Raw genomic sequence first — 16,756 nt, 5'->3', positions numbered from 1 at the left:
GAGAATTATGTCAGATTTTCTCACACTTGTTTAGCAGAAGAAAAATCTGTAACTCTCCTGGGTAACTCTAGTTCCATTCTAGCACTCAGTAGACACTATTGTTTTGTTTATATTTTCCTTGCTGTCCTGATGTTTTTCTTGAAAATTTATACTTACTTTTCTTTAAATTAGCATCTTTGGCTGACAACCCAAGCAGTGATTCCATTTTGTGGCAAAGCCTATGCTTGCATTTCATTCCCAAACTATCTTCTCCACTATCATGTTAAAATTAGGAATTAAAATGTAGATATCTGGCTTCTTTTCCAGGAGTAGAAAGGACTAAAATGGCGCTATTTATTGATTTTTGTTTGAAGAATTGTGTGAGTAAATTTTGGTTGTAAGGAAAATTAGGCAAAGATAGTTCTATTTTTAATGTTTTGAGAAATTTCCTTTGTTTTCCATAGTGGTTGCACCAATTTACATTCCTACCAACTCTGCATGAGAGTTCCCTTTCTCGACATCCTCACGAACACTTGTCATTTTTGTCCTTTTGATTATAGCTAATGTGACAGGTATGAGGTTATAAGTCACTGATTTTGATTGCATTTCCCTGATGATTAGTAATGTTGAGCATCTTCCCATGTGCCTAATCCATATGTCTTCTTCAGAAAAGCCTATTCAAGTCCTCTGGCCATTTTTAAATCCTGTGTGTGTGTGTGTGTGTGTGTGTGTGTGTTTTACACTAATTTGTGTAAGTTCTTTTATATTTTATCTTTATATTAGTCTCTTATTGAGTGTATGGTTTGCAGATATTTTCTCCCATACAGTAGATTGACTATTTGTTTTATCGACAATTTCCTTTGCTGTGCAAAAGCTTTTTGTTTGATGTAGTTTCACTTGTTTATTTTAGCTTTTGTTACCCTTGTTTGAGAAGAGTGGTCCAAAAAAGATATTGCTAAGACCATTGTCAAAGAGATTATAACCTATGTTTCCTTGTAGGGGTTATGGTTTTAAGTCTTTATTCCATTTTAAATTTATTTTTATATGCTGTATGCTTATATGATGTTAGATAGTGGTCTAGTTTAATTCTTTTACATGTAGCTGTTTAGTTTTCCAAATGCTATTAATTGAAGAGATTATCTTCTCTCTGTTGTAAATTCTTGCCTCCTTTGTCACAGATTAATTGATCATATATGTATGAATTTACTTCTGGACTCTCTATTCCATTCCATTGATCGATGGGTCTGTTTTTGTGCCAGTACTATACTTTTTTGATCACTATAGCTTTGTAATATAGTTTGAAATCCAGCTTTATTCTTATTTCTCAAGATTGCTTTGGCTATTCAGGGTCTTTATAAATTCTTTGTTCTAGTTCTGTGAAAATACCTTTGATCTTTTGACAAGGATTGTGTTGAATCCATAGAGTGCTTTGGGTAGTTATAGACATTTTAACAATATTATTTTTTTTAAGTCTATGAGCACAGATATCTTTTGATTTGTTTGTATCATCATCTATTTCTTTCTTCAATGACTTACAGTTTTCATCTCTTTGGTTAAATTTAGTTCTAAGTACTTTATTCTTTTCAATGCATTTGTAAGTGGGATTATTTTCTTAATTTCTCCTTCTAGAAGTGAAACTGATTTCTGCTCATTTTGTACCCTACAACTTTACTGAATTCATTTATTCCAATAGTTCTTTTGGTGGAGTCTTTGAGTATGAAAGAAAGAAGGAAGGATGTTAAGTGTAGGTTTCTTATATGTGCTCTTTATCATGTTGAAATATATTCCTTTTATAACCACTTTGTTGAGATTTTTTATCATAAATAGATGTTGAAATTTGTTAAATGCTTTTCCTTCATCTATTGAGATGATCATATGATTTTTATCCTTTGTTTTATTAGTATGTGCATCACATTGATGGATTTGCAAATGTCAAGCTATCCTTGCATCACTCTCACTAGATTGTGACATACATTCCTTTTACTGTATTGTTGAATTTGGTTTGCTAATTTTTAAAAAAATTTTTTAAAGGTTTTATTTATTTATCTGACAGAGAGAGAGACAGAGATCACAAGTAGGCAGAGAGGCAGGCAGAGAGAGAGGGGGAAGCAGACTTCCTGCTTAGCAGAGATCCCGATGTAGGGCTCGATCCCGGGACCCTGAGATCATGTCCTGAGCTGAAGGCAGAGGCTTAACCCACTGAGTCAGCCAGGCGCCCCTAGTTTGCTAATCTTTTGTTGAGAATTTTTGCATCTATATTCATCAGGGATATAGGCTTCTAATTTTCTTTTCTTTCCTTTCCTTTCTTTTCCTCTCCTCTCCTCTCCTCTCTTCTCCCTTCCCTTCTTTTCCTTCCCTTTCTTCTTTCTTTCCTCCCTTCCTCCCTTCCTCCGTCTTTCTTTCTTTCTTTCTTTCTTTCTTTCTTTCTTTCTTTCTTTCTTTCACGGTGTCTTTTTTCTGGTTTTGGTATCAGAGTAATGCTGGTCCTGTAAAAATGAATTTGGAAGCTTCCCTTCTTCTACATTTTTGGGAACAATTTGAAAATAATAGGTACTCACTATTCTTTAAATGTTTGGTAGAATTCAGCTAGGAAGCCATCTGGTCCTGGGCTTTTGTCTTTAGGGAGTTTTTGAAGTACTAATTCAGTCTCATTATCTGTAATTGGTCTCCTTAATCTATTCTGTTGTAATTCAGTCTTGGAAGGTTGTGTGTTTCTTAGAATTTATCTATTTTTTTAAGTTGTCCAATTTGTTGGTGCATAATTGTTGATAGTAGTCTCTCAGAATCCTTTATATTTCTGTGGTATCAGTTGCAAACTTTCTTGCAGTTCTGATTTTATTTATTTGCCCCCCACCCCCTTGGTGGTTTTTTTTTTTTCTTTTTTGTTTTGAGAAGTCTGGCTAGAAGAGAAAAACATATTTAATTATGTACATATGGGGAATTCACATAAACATGAGAGATTCCAAAGATAGTCTGGCAAAATGTGGTATACACATCATTCTGAACTAAGGAGAAGGGGCTGGGAGTGAGGGACTTCAAAGGAAGGAAAATCAATTCACAGGAAGTTAAAAACGCAGTAAATGATTAGTAAACAAATGTTTGCTGAGCCATATAGAAACAATGGGACATAGAGGAATTTTAATAAACAAAAAGTGCTAAATTCCTTCCTGTCTACCACACCTAGTTCATATTATACTGTAGTCATCTATAATGAAAGCTCTTTTCCTGGAGCAGTTTCCCTAGCTAAAATTTTTTTGGCACTTAAAGGAAAGGTCAAAAGTTCTAGCACCTTCTGTTTCTTAATAATCAACCCAAAATAACCCACATGCCAAAAGACACAAATTGGGGTGGCAAATTTTCTCCCCTATGCTCTGTTCAAGGACTTCTGCCTGAGCTCTCTCTAAACTATTGGTTTTCAATATTTAAAAGGTCAAAGAGATGCCTCTTCTCATCACTGCCAGAAAAGCTTCTGTTCTGTTTTCAGAGCTTTCATTTCTTTGAAGCCTCTGTGTACTGTTTCCACTTGACCAACACCACAGGAGTTCAATTATCAAAGAATGACTCCCTTCTGAGAATTCTTAAAGAAAAACACTCCCATTCTGAGATAAGATAACAGATGCAATAAGTTTCCCATTCACTCCGTAGGATATTAAACAATGTCAGAATTCTCTGTAGTTCAGCCTTGGAGTGGGATTTTTTAAAGTTACAGAATGGTCAAGGCATATCCAAATAATGCCAATGGAGGCAATTTTGCAAATTCATTCTTGTTTTATCTCTGGACACTTGAATGCCAGACTGACTTTTTCTGTCCAGGACTTTTCTGAGCCTTTCCTCCTGACTCAACATGCACACTCTCCAGTGCTTTCCGTCAATAGGACTAATGCCTTCTTAAAAAGGACTGAGGAAATGATACATCTTGTGATGAACCGTATCATTTGTTGAAATCAACATTTATTGAAATAAATAGAATCTTTGGGAATATTTTTTAAAGATATTTTTTATTTATTTGACAGAGAGAGAGAGAGAGATCACAAGTAGGCAGAGAGGCAGGCAGAGAGAGAGGAGGAAGCAGGCTCCCTGCTGAGCAGAGAGCCCGTGTGGGGCTTGATCCCAGGACCCTGGGAACACGACCTTGAGCCGAAGGCAGAGACTTTAACCCACTGAGCCACCCAGGCGCCCCTGGGAATCTTTTTTGAAAGAAATTTATATTCTGAAAGAATTTTGTAAAACAAATGGGGGAAAAAATCCTCCGATTTGTTTAGGGTGCTTTATATTACAGGTGATTGTCATCTCATTTAATCATTACCACAGTCCTATAAAATAGATGTTTGTGATTCACACTTTACTGAGGAGACAGGTTTGCAGTGCACTAAAAAACTTGCATGATATCACATGCTAGAAAGAAAGAATCAGTGCACAAACCCAGGTTTCCTGAATTCCTTGTCCTGTTCTCATTTCAGTGACTTCTTCACTTATACTAACATCATTTCAGTGGTAAAAAGGTAAGTCTTTCCCATAAAATTTAGACATTATGAAACTAGATTCTTAGTTATTGTCTGTGCAATTTAAAATCAAAGAACACAAAATGTATAGGTGAGATTTGTGTCCATTCTTCTGTGAAAAATAGAATTGAAGTTGAGGATGTGAGTCAAAGAGTAAAGTTGATTTTGTCACTAGGATATTTCAATGGAAATTGAATCCGTTCTTGAGTATTTTCTTAAGAAATATGGCCATCTGTTTAATATTCTAATGTAATGATCAGTAAGAGTACACACACAGACACATACACACACACACACTTTAAAAGGATACATCACATAGAATGTTGAACGCCAGTATCTTCAAACTCCTTCCTATTCATAGGTAGTAAAAATTATGAATGTGAAGCCCTAAGTTTGATGCCCTAGATCATGTCTTGGTGGCATCACTTACTTTATGAATGACTTTGGGAGAATCATTTATGAATCTTAACATGGTTTTTCTTTTTATATAAAGTAGAGATAATAATATCTAATTCACAAAAAATGTGTGTGTACCAGATTGAAAGCATCTGTTTTCTAGAATAGAAATCCCAACTTGAAATGGAATTTTGTCCTCATTGAATTGAATATTCCAAGGGCAGATCTGGCTTGAGATATGATTTCATCCAGAATTCAAACAAGGTCATTGAGATCCATCTTTAGGATCTGGTTTCTTTTTATTTTGGCTCCAAACATAGGTAGGGAGTAGGTTCTTGGCAAATGTTGACTAAAGTTGTTTTAAGCCCCAATCCATATACCCAGTGGAAAACATGTAAATTTATTTTTTAATTTGTTTTTTTAAAAAGATTTTTATTGATTGATTGATTTGAAAGAGAGAGAGCGTGAGCACAAGCAGGCAGAGCAGCAGGCAGAGAGAAAGGGGGAAGCAGGCTCCCCACTGAGCAGAGAGCCTGAAGTGGGGCTCGATCCCAGGACCCTAGATGATGACCTGAGCCAAAGGCAGAGGCTTAACTCACTGAGCCACCCAGGCTCCCCCAAACATGTGAATTTATACAGAAGAATTCATAGCTTATTTTTCATGCTCATCTCTAAATTAATTATTGTAGTGAGTTGATGAGATACCAATTGGCTTCAGCCATTAAATTCTTAAGAAAAAACGGAGCTGAAGATATTTATTTTGGAGGGTTTTTTTAATTTTTTATTTTTCATAAACATATATTTTTATCCCCAGGGGTACAGGTCTGTGAATCGCCAGGTTTACACACTTCACAGCACTCACCAAAGTACATACCCTCCCCAATGTCCATAACCTCACCCCCCTTCTCCAAACCCCCCTCCCCCCAGCAACCCTTAGTTTGTTTTGTGAGATTGAGTCACTTATGGTTTGTCTCCCTCCCAATCCCATCTTGTTTCATGGATTCTTCTCCTACCCACTTAAGCCCCCATGTTGCATCACCACTTCCTCATATCAGGGAGGCCATATGATAGTTGTCTTTCTCTGCTTGACTTATTTCGCTAAGCATGATACGCTCTAGTTCCATCCTTGTTGTCGCAAATGGCAAGATTTCATTTCTTTTGATGGCTGGAGTTATTAAAATATGGAGGATATTAAACTCATAGGTTTGGATACAGTAACTAAAGGAGTGGAGAGGAAGAGAGAGGAGGCCCAGGGTTTGAGGATTAAAGTGCTTTAATATTAAGTGGTTGAGAAGGATGGAGTAAAAAAGAATGCCAGTATGGAGCAATCAAATGAGGTAGGATGAAAATCACGAGAATGTGTTATTCTGAAAGCCAAGTTAATAATCTTTATTTTTTTTTCTAGAAAGAGATAATGATTACCCAAGTCAACTTTTACTGACAAATTAGGTGAGAGCAAGACCAGTAAGTGAGAAGCAATGAGGAAGTCATTAATGATGTTGATGATAATGATTTTAGTGGTGTGGTGGGAGCAAAAGTCTGGTTAGAGTGGGTTTAAAGAAAAAGGGATATGAGAAATTGGGAAAAGGAAGAATAGACAAGTCTTTCAAGGAATTTTCTGCAAAAAAGGAATTATCAAAGGAATCACAGCAGTAGCTGGCAAAGAAAGTAGAGTCATGAAAAGATTCCTTTAATATGGAAGAAATAGCACAATATTTGAATGATGATAAAAATGATTTAGTAAAAATGAAAACTTAATGAGGAAAGAGACTGGAGAATTACTAAAGTGATATCCTAAAGGAAATGAGAAGAGATGGGGTCTACCAGAGGGACTGGCTTTGGATAGGAGCAAGGAGAAAACCTCTAATGACTAGACAGAGGAAAGAACAGTAGCAGGTAGGTGGTGAGATGAAGCCCTAGGAATCTATGGAAGATTCCCTCTGTTTCAGTTCCTGGTGTGGTAAGAAGAAAGATCATGAGCTAAGAATGGAAATGGGCCAAGAGGTATTGAAAGTTTGAAGATAGGGAAGAAAGAAGGAAGTTACATTTTTTAGGAGAATGGAAGGGTAAATGGACACGAGGGTAAAGGGTGTGATTCCTAAGCAGCATTTTAACAGCTTATTGGCAACTATTTTCATGAATTTAAGAGGAAATCAGTTATCTTAGATGGATGTTTATCCCCAGTCACATTTAACTTCTTGAGTACAGGAATGGACTTGGCAAAGACTCAGATTTATCCAAGGTTATAGTATTAACGTTATAGATGAGTAGAAAAGAGGCAAGAGAATCAAGGGAGTGAGGGATTTGGTGACACTGTCTTGACTTAAATGACCATCTTCTCTTTCTAATGTTACTGCGACAATCTTCTAAATGACATCCTTGCCTTAATCCTGTTTCTCTCAAATGCCTTTCCTGCAATATAACCCAAGTGATTTTTCTGAAGAGCAAATTTGAGATCACTCTCTTGTCTAAATCTCTTTAATGGATATTTACTGCCTTAAGGATAAAGTCTGAAGTTTTGGGTTTTTTTTTTTTTTTTAGATTTTATTTATGTATTTGACAGAGAAAGATACAGTGAGAGGGTAACATAAGTAGGGGAGTGGAGAGAAGCAGGCTTCCCCCTGAGCAGGGACCCCAATGCAGGGCTTGATCCCAGAACCCTGGGATCATGACCTGAGCTGAAGGCTCAGGCAGATGCTTAATGATGCTTAATGACTGAGCCACCCAGGTACCCTGAAGTCCAAAGTTCTTAACATGATTTCTATGGACATTGATGATCTGACATTGCTTACTTTCTTAGGCCCCATTTCTTTCCACTTCCTGTTCTTACTCTTAAATCTGATGGGTTAATGGATTTCAATTTGAAGCTCTTTCTAGACTTTGGGAAATCTTTTCTCATTTCCAAACTCTTCTCCTGGTTAACTCCCATTTGTCTTTTAGGATTCAGCTAAAACAGTGATTCGTGCAAACGGTCTTCTTGACAGTATAAAGGTTGTTTGTAGTTTTCTACTCTTACCTGTTTAGTTCATAAGATTTCATATGAATAATGTTTTTGTGCTATTAAAAAAAAAACACTAGGATCTTACTAATCTAGGCTAATCCTCTCATTTTATAGGTGGGAACACTGAAGCTAAATTTCACAGATAATTAGTGAGAGAGTCAAACTCAATAATCTCAGTTCCTTTCCTTATCACTCCAGTGTTCTTTCCACTGTGTCTGTGATTATTTCTTTGGCTACTACATACATTCCTTTGTTTTCAAACACTCACTGATTACAGAGTACATTTTCTATACCTAGACTTCTGACAAGCAGGGCCTAGCTGCCCTCAAAGAACTTTTAATCTCAGGGGAGGATGGACACCAATAGATGATTATTAGATCATAGTGTAACTGAACCCAAATCCATCTGCCTGATACAGAATAAAGCCAATTTGAGATATCAAATTTGCAGCAAGGAAAGAGTTAATTTCAGGGGCAAACAAATGAAGAGACAGAAAATAAGCCTCAAATCACCCTCCCCAAAGGAACACAGAGTAAGTTTTTTATAATCATAAGGGTTGAATTACGTGCGTATTGATGAAAAGGGCAGGGAAATTTATGACTATTCATGAGGACAAATGGAGTGTGTATATTGAGCAAGCATATATGTAACATATATCCCATGTTCATTTTGAAATGGAGACCTACATCAGAAAGAGGCAAAATTCAGCCCATGACATGAGGAGCTTATGTAAGTGCAAGGAGAAAGGGCTATAGGCATGCTTGGGGAGCTGAACCAGTATAAATTGGACGGCATCTTGGAATGCAGGGTCTTGCTTCTTCATAGGCTGGAACCATATCAGTTGACTTGGATTTCAAGCTTCCATAGAGACAGCTAACAGATTTGTTAGTGCAGTCTGAAAAGACACAATTAGATTAGAAGGAAAGACTTTCCTGCAAAACAAGATTTAACTTTATAGTAGCTTCAACCTCACTAATGCTGTGGGACATGGTTTCAATAGGGAGGTGAAATATTAGAGCTATAATGTATTCATGGATTATAACTTTAGTTTACTGCCTTTTGTTTCCATGTGTACTGATTGTATTGATCAAGCTACGATGTAAACTCTATGCCCATAGAGTGCTTAGTTGGTTTCTTTTGTCTTCTCTCATTTCTGCTTACTGTCAAACATAAGGTTTTACATACCAGGATTTTAATAAAACTTACTGATGGAATGGGGCTAATCCATTGTTTTCTATTTCCTGTAAAACAATAAATGCATGGCTATACCAAGCAGGAAATGTTAAACACTTTCTGAATCTAAATATCTCTATTAGAATTATAAAAACTAAATGGAAGGAAATTCTTAGACTTGAAGAGGGATGTGATATAATAATACTTAACACTGACTCATGTATTTTTATCTATACTATCTAATTTAATGATCACAGTTACCTGATTCTATCATTACCATTTTGCAAGTAAGGAAACTAAAGCACAGAGACTTCAGAATATCTTTCAAAATCACACAGCCCCAAAATTAAAGAGTGGAGATTTTAACCCAGATAGTCTTACTTAGATGCACACATTTAACTAAATTACTATAATCTTTCACTATCCTCTTTCAGGTCCCAGCTAGGAGACCCAAACATCTTTTCAGGCCCTATTTTTTCCCCCCAAATTTACTTTCTTTTGGGCAAGAGGGTTCCTTTTTTTTTTTTTTTTTAAGATTGCATTTATTTATTTGAAGATGAGAGAGTGAGAGAGAGAGAGAGAGCAGGAGCAGGGAGATGGACAGTGGGAGAGGGAGAAACAGACTCCCTGTTGAACAGGGAGCTTGATGTGGGGCTCTGTCCCAGGATGCTGGGATCATGACTTGAACTGAAAGCGGATGATTAACCCACTGAGCCACCCAGGCACCCCAAGAGTGTTATTTCTGATTAGGAACAGAGACATATCCTTATCATTTTGTATAGCATTCATTTTTACCACCTGCTAATATTAAAATACAGCTCTTCATTGGGAACCTGGGTGACTCACTTGGTTAAGCAACTGCCTTCAGCTCAGGTCATGATCCTGGAGTCCCAGGATCGAGTCCCACATTGGGCTCCCTGCTCAGTGGGGAGTCTGTTTCTCTCTCTGACCCTCTCCCCTCTCATATTCTCTCTCTCTAATAAATAAATAAAATCTTATTTATGGTGAGGTTGCGTCCTTCTTAAACCTAGTGTAAATCGAAAACAGCATTTGAAATAAATTAATACTCCTAACCTACCAAACATAGCCTAGCCTAGTCTATCTTAAACATCCTTAGAATGGGCGCCTGGGTGGCTCAGTTGTTAAGCTGCTGCCTTCAGCTCAGGTCATGATCTCAGGGTCCTGGGATTGAGTCCTGTACTGGGCTCTCTGCTCAGCAGGGAGCCTGCTTCCCTCTCTCTCTCTCTGCCTGCCTCTCTGTCTACTTGTGATCTCTGTCTGTCAAATAAACAAATACAATCTTAAAAAAAAAAAAAATCCTTAGAACACTTATACTAGTCTACAGTTGGGTAAGAGCATTCAATACAAAGCCTATTTTATAATAAAGTATTGAATACCTCATGTGATTTATTAAATACTGTACTGAAAATGAAAGACAGATTGGTTGTCTGAACATAGAATGGTTCAAAGCTTATCAGTGTTTACTCTCATGACCATGTGGCTGACTGGGAGCTGCGGTTCACTGTTGCTGCCCAGTATCATAACAGAATATCTATCACATATGACTAGCCCAGGGAGAGATCACAATTCAGACTATGGTTTCTACTGCATCATGTATTGCTTTCACACCATTGTCAAGTTGAAAAATCGTAAGACAAACCATCGTATGTTGGGTACCATCTGTAACTACAGATCACACAGTCATTCACATTTTCTCAAACTTCTAATAAAATAAAAAAATTTGAAAACCAGATTCTACTGGAAAAGTTGAAAAGAATAATCAGATTTGAAAATCTGATTAATGTAGATGAAATACAATTTTGTATTTTCCTCAAATAAAACTATCACTAATTTAAAATTCTTTCAGCATAATGAGGTCAGTTTGTTATGTAGTGATTAATGGCTAGGGCAATTTGTTTTTCATCAGGCAGAAGCTAGTATTAGATAACCTCTACTCCTAGGCAGACAGGCTACTTTTAAGCTTTCCTTCTAGAACTGTGCCAAGTCTCCAGAGAACCCAGCCTTCCTTATCTGGAAATGGATCTATAAATTGACTGATACTCACCCATACCAAAAAGGCTTTTGTGAAGCCTTTGAGAAGGTTGATCTTCCCACACGCCACTCACTGAAAGATAATGAAGGAAGACAGCTTTTAAAAGATATTTACTTTCTTGGATGAAAGTATAATTTCATGCTTGCATATAGGATTTTTCTATACTCACAGGAGGCTCTGTTAAAAGAAAAAAAAAAAAAAAAAAGCCAGCCTTGAAAATTGCTTGAGTAGGCAAAACCAGTTTAGTTGTACAAATAAAGCTTAATTTAACTTACTTTGCAAGACTAACTTAGCCTGTATCATTTCCTGTTTAAGCCCCTGAAAATCATAAGTGAGATGTAAACTGATGGCCTAAAACTGATATGGGATAACGACTAAACAATTCCCTATCATTTAAGGCAATTCTGATATTATAAGCAATCCTTATGAAGAATAAACAGTCACTGCTATCCCACTCTATCAGCTGCTTTATAATAGTATACCACTGAGTTTTATTCCATGTTTTGGTTTAAGTGGTCCCAACCTACTGACTGTCTTTTTGGTGTATGTCTTCTTGGTGACAGTGTCCGAGGACTGATGAGGGTTCTTGGCTTGGAGTAGGATGGAAATCAAATGTGAACCAAGAGGAAGTGAGAGTAGAGTTTATTGAAGATCTAGAGAGAGCAGATACTGACAGAGTGCCTAGAAGACTCAGAAAGGAAAGGAGAGTGAGTCTCATCTTTACTTGGGGCCTGGGTTTTTTTAATCAAAGATGGTGGTCTGGTGTATGCATCCCCTGAAGGATCCAGGAAATTGGTGAAACAAGGATGAATGCTCAGGTGTCCTCCAAAAGGTACATACTGGAGCCAGGGGTCTTGATGTCAGGATGTCTGGAGTCAGTGGTCTTGTAAAACATACATGAATGGCTTTCCCGGTCACTCCTTAGATTTTCTCTTTTGTGCTAGAAGACTCCAAAGAAATCATGAACTCCTTGGCCTTTACAAGGGGGGTATACATTATTAACTATAAGCCATAGTTGGGTAGGAGTGCAGGTCTGTGCAAGAACAGAAGTAGAAAAAGGAGGAAATAGCTTTTTCATGGAATCCCTTAGGTTCCCTGTCTCATATGTATAATAACTTCTACTAATTACTACTTTGGTGATTCATTTGTTTTACTTCTGTTATTTATGAACTTTTCAACTCACATGTATGATCTTCCTATATTTCTTGTACTTACAGTATACTATACTATACACATAAATTTAGACTTAGGATCTATGGTTCTATTGTTAGGCAGCTCTGCACTACACATTTTCCTTATAGTATTTACAGTATCTTAAAGATTTTTCAGAATACAGTTTCACCTATCCAAGAAGATAGCCGCCCTGGCCTTTCAGTCAGCTAAAGGGCAAAGAGAAAGCACCATTGCCTCCGAAAAGGAGAAAGACTTGAGAATGTACAACTTATAAAGACTTTTAAAGAACAAATGGCAGCTTAACAAGACAAGGAATGGCCAAGTGTGCAAGGAAATCAGTAAAAAGCTATTGCCTTTTGAAACATCAGAGAAGTTTCTGCTTTAAAGTCTTAATCTTGTTAAGATAAGAATTTGTCAATGAGCTCAGTGGGAAAATTGGATTATACTTTGACCCATGGTTGGAGGAGTAGCAGAGTATCTTTCAGGACAAGAAATTAAATAAAAATAAATCCAATTCTTCTTTGATGTGGGACATAAATATTCCCTAGCCACCATTTTCTTTCTTTCTACCAAAAAAGATAACATGCTACTTAAATAGAGAGCTCTAGGAAATTATCCAGGATTATTATTATTTTTTTTCCTCTACCCAATTATTACTTAAAATCTTGCCACTTTTATTCACTCAGGCATAGTCCTTTACATTTTCATGGTCTTTTAGATCTTTCAGTCTTTGGTGATTGTCTACTTAATAGTTATTTTCCTCTTTTTATCAAATGAACTCTTTTTTTTTCTCCCCAGTTGTCAGTTTTCCTGCATGTGAGGGCATGCTTCAGGAGAGGCTGGCTCCTGCCTAGGGCAGAAATCTTGATAACCCAGTTATATTTATTGGATAATTATGGATTGATTAAGCCAATTTTGGTAATTCCATTGCCTATTGACAATGATCGTTTAAGGAGTACCATGTGGCCTAATGCAGGTCAATAAGACATGAGGAGAAGGCGGCTGGGGATTCTAAAAATTTTTTTAGATCTTCAAAAGGTGCAGAAAGAGTTGGTCCCCCTTCCCACCTTGTCTCACTTCTGGACATTAATATTTATGAACAGACTGTTTGAAACTGGCATACCTGTCCTGAGACAACAATATGAACTAGTTGACAAAGTTAGAAAAGTAGAATGGAAATAAGGCTTTCCGTGCTGATTTCTTTTTCCCAAAGAAATCATAACACTTCATCAAAATGACTTGACATAATAGTAGGGAGAAATAAAGCCAATATCTGTAAATAGACATAGAAAAGGAATTTTCAAGTGGTTTTTAAGGATTAAAAGAAATTGCACAATGGAGAACAAGCCAAATAGATAGATTTCTTTACCATTTCTGGCACATAATAGGTTTATGATATTTCAGTAAGTATTTGGATTCTTTTTTTCCCTAAGTATTTGGATTCTTGTTCATCCTTTTTGTTTAATATATTGTTGTACCTGGATTCCTGTAGATATGTGAGGTTCCTGCTCCATCAAGAACAGGTTCCTGACTTAGATCTCTACTGTTTGACCAGTAAAAACAAAAAACAAAAAACAAAAAAACTGGTAAGTCAGGGATGTTCCTAAATGCACCTTCCTGCCTCTCCATCTCAGTCTTCTATGACTCCTGACTCCTCATGCATGTTTTATTTATTAATTTTTTAAAGATTGTATTTATTTATTTGACAGAGAGACACAACAAGAGAGGGAATGCAAGCAGGGGCAGTGGAAGAGGGAGAAGAAGCAGGCTTCCTGCTGAGCAGGGAGCCTGATGAGATACAGGATTGGGCAGGACCTTGGGATCATGACCTAGCCAAAGGCAGATACTTAATGAGTGAGCCACCAAGACACCCCTCATGCATGTTTTAATCTTTAGCACACGTAACCAGTGTATTTCTTTGACACCAGTGTACTCTCTCATGCATCAGTACCCTTGTGTATGTCTATGGTATTACCTAACTTACCTCTGCTGATCTGTCAGTGGGCAGAGCCTCCAAAAGTCGTTCATGAGAGCTGTGGAGAACTGAGCAATAGAAAATCTCTTTTCAGCTTAGATTACAAGAATGTAATGAACTTTCCTAAAATAAGAAAAGAAAATCCTTCCTTTTTCTCCAGCAAGATGGTAGAGGAGGCAAAATAGAAATACGGCTACAGTTCTGAGCAAAAAGAAATCCATTTCAGGGGTTAACAAGGAAAGTATGTAGACAGCAAGCACTTTACAGAACTAATGAATTAGGAGAGAGAGTAAAAGATGGGAAAGAAAGTCTCTGTAGAAATCATTTGGTTAGACTTATTTCTTGAGACAAAATGAACAAATGGGTTTAGCAGGGACTCAACAATAAGTTCTCCAGCATGATAAAGTGAAACTCCCTCACAGTGTGCCTTTGGCTCTGGGCACACACTAACAGAGAAACAACCTAGAGGATAAGGACTCTCTGAGTTTTTGTGGTGAATTCAGGCATTTTCAAAAAAATTCTTGCTGTGTTTACAAAAATCCCTCCAGGTATTTTGAGATACAAGTACTTTTACTGAATAGCTTGTTCCTGCTGTTTTTAATAAGTGCTCTAAATTAGGAAAGTAAAGCAAGTAGAAAGAATTCTTTATTAGTCAGGGTCCCACCAGGAAATGAAACAAAATAAATACTTGAAATTGAGGTTTTCTGAGGAATGTTTAATAAAGATGTTATAGGATTTCCTTTCCTTTGGTGCCCACAGTTCTTGGTCATGCCACTTCAAAGAATGAAGAGATAGATGAGACAAAGAGTGGTAGGCAACAAAGCAAAGTTAATTGAATGCTAGTGAAGTTTACTGAGTGATGGTAAAAGATCCCAAAGAGGGAGGGGACCCAAGAGGGTTGCCTATTTGGTGTTTAGATCTAGTAGGTTTTATGGAATTGTTGGCAGGCTGTTTTAATCTGATTAACTCTTTGTGCTCCTGTCACCCAATCAGATTTTTGTCACCTACCTATCATGAGGAAAGGGAGGAGGGCTCTTTTCAGGGTGATTAAATTTTTTTAAGGGTACTTTCCTCTTAGGGCAGTGGGGAGTGGAGGGGCTTGTTACTGCCTGCCTGCCGTTCTTCCAACTATCCTGTATTAAAGAGACCATTTATAGAAATGTCAGCAAGACAAAGGGAAATCACCAGAGTGTAAATCCTCTGGGCCAGTAGGAACAGGATGCTGTTCCTACCTCTAAGTTTAAAGGGACAAAAGAAACAAAGCAATTAATAGACCTCAAAGAGAGAGGGCCATATGACAGGAGCTGTGACCATTGAGAGAGGAATGTAGCCCATCTTGAGTGGACCTGAAGAAAAAAAAAAAAAGAGTAAATAACTATACTGACTTTGCTCTCTTTCTTTACTCTGATGTTTTGCTGCTGCTTCCCATTGACGAAACCCAACCAGAAGCCAGAAGACAAAGAAGTCTGTTGATCCAGTTCATGGAGGTCAACCTTCTGTGACGGAATGCAAGATGGCAAAGTGCGGAGAGTAGAGATGTGCACCACAGTCCTTTTTAAGACACATCCTTGACAAACCTTGATGATTTGAGTCCGAGTGTACTTGTGGTACATTTGAATATAGTGTTTATTCTGACTGAAATGCCTCTTTATTCTCCACAGGCACAATAACCTCTTTACCGCTAACCCAATCTCCATCTGGCTTAAGATGTAGTTCAAGACACAAATCAAGTGTTACCTCCCTGGGAAGGTAGGAACTATTTGTGTATAGTCCTGATAAACTGAATCAGAGTCAGGATCAGCTGAACAAAGCAGAAAACTCAATAAAAGAGTGCCTTGAACATTAAAAAGTTTATTTCTTACACATATAAAGTATATCTACTTAGGGAAAACTCACAAATCTCTAGAAACTTTCCTATAGAAAATGAATGAACTTATCCTGTGTGCCAGGAGCCTCAGTCCAACGAGAGATAGTCTACAGAGTATAATCATCAGCTCACAATTTTTAAGTTGGAGAGACACTAATTTTCATACCTTTATAGTAATGTTGAAAGAATCATTAGAAAACAGTGAACCACAGTGGACCATTTTATATTTTAAAATGAAAGAAAAATAGAATAAGAACAATGATAGGGGAAAAAAGACTTCAGTCACACTGCAGACCTATTTTCTTTCAAGACTACAGAAGAAATGCAGTGAGAGGAATCTAGCCATGTGAACACTTTGAAAATAGTTTTCCCAATAATTTCCTCTCCAGTAAGGGTAATCATTGCCCTTCTATATGATTCTCCAATTGCAAGTACATTTCAGGAACTGGCACAGAGGACTATGAAGAGTTTGCTAATGATAGTCAATGTTTTTAAACTATGTGAAAGCTGGGATAATAATTGAAGGGAGACCCATTTACTAAGTTCTCCTGGGTAATTGTCCTAACTGCCAAGTACATAGGGAGTCTGTACACATCTGCAACCAGATATTGCAAATAGGAAAATCAACTCCCATTCT

At 37.1% G+C, this 16,756-nt stretch overlaps 1 long non-coding RNA gene across 1 annotated transcript in view; it reads left to right on the top strand.

The window, feature by feature from the left end:
* The window catches only part of LOC131819668 (uncharacterized), an 84,466-nt gene extending 68,427 nt beyond the window's left edge, over positions 1-16,039 (top strand). The window contains exon 3 of the long non-coding RNA XR_009349281.1: positions 15,699-16,039. This is a non-coding gene — a long non-coding RNA (uncharacterized LOC131819668). The remainder of the gene's footprint in view (positions 1-15,698) is intronic.
* Positions 16,040-16,756: the final 717 nt, after the last annotated feature.

Source organism: Mustela lutreola, chromosome 1 (assembly GCF_030435805.1).
Source record: "Mustela lutreola isolate mMusLut2 chromosome 1, mMusLut2.pri, whole genome shotgun sequence".
Lineage (NCBI taxonomy): Eukaryota > Metazoa > Chordata > Mammalia > Carnivora > Mustelidae > Mustela > Mustela lutreola.
Note: the sequence above shows the minus strand (reverse complement) of the source record. Positions and strands in the feature narration are given on the sequence as shown.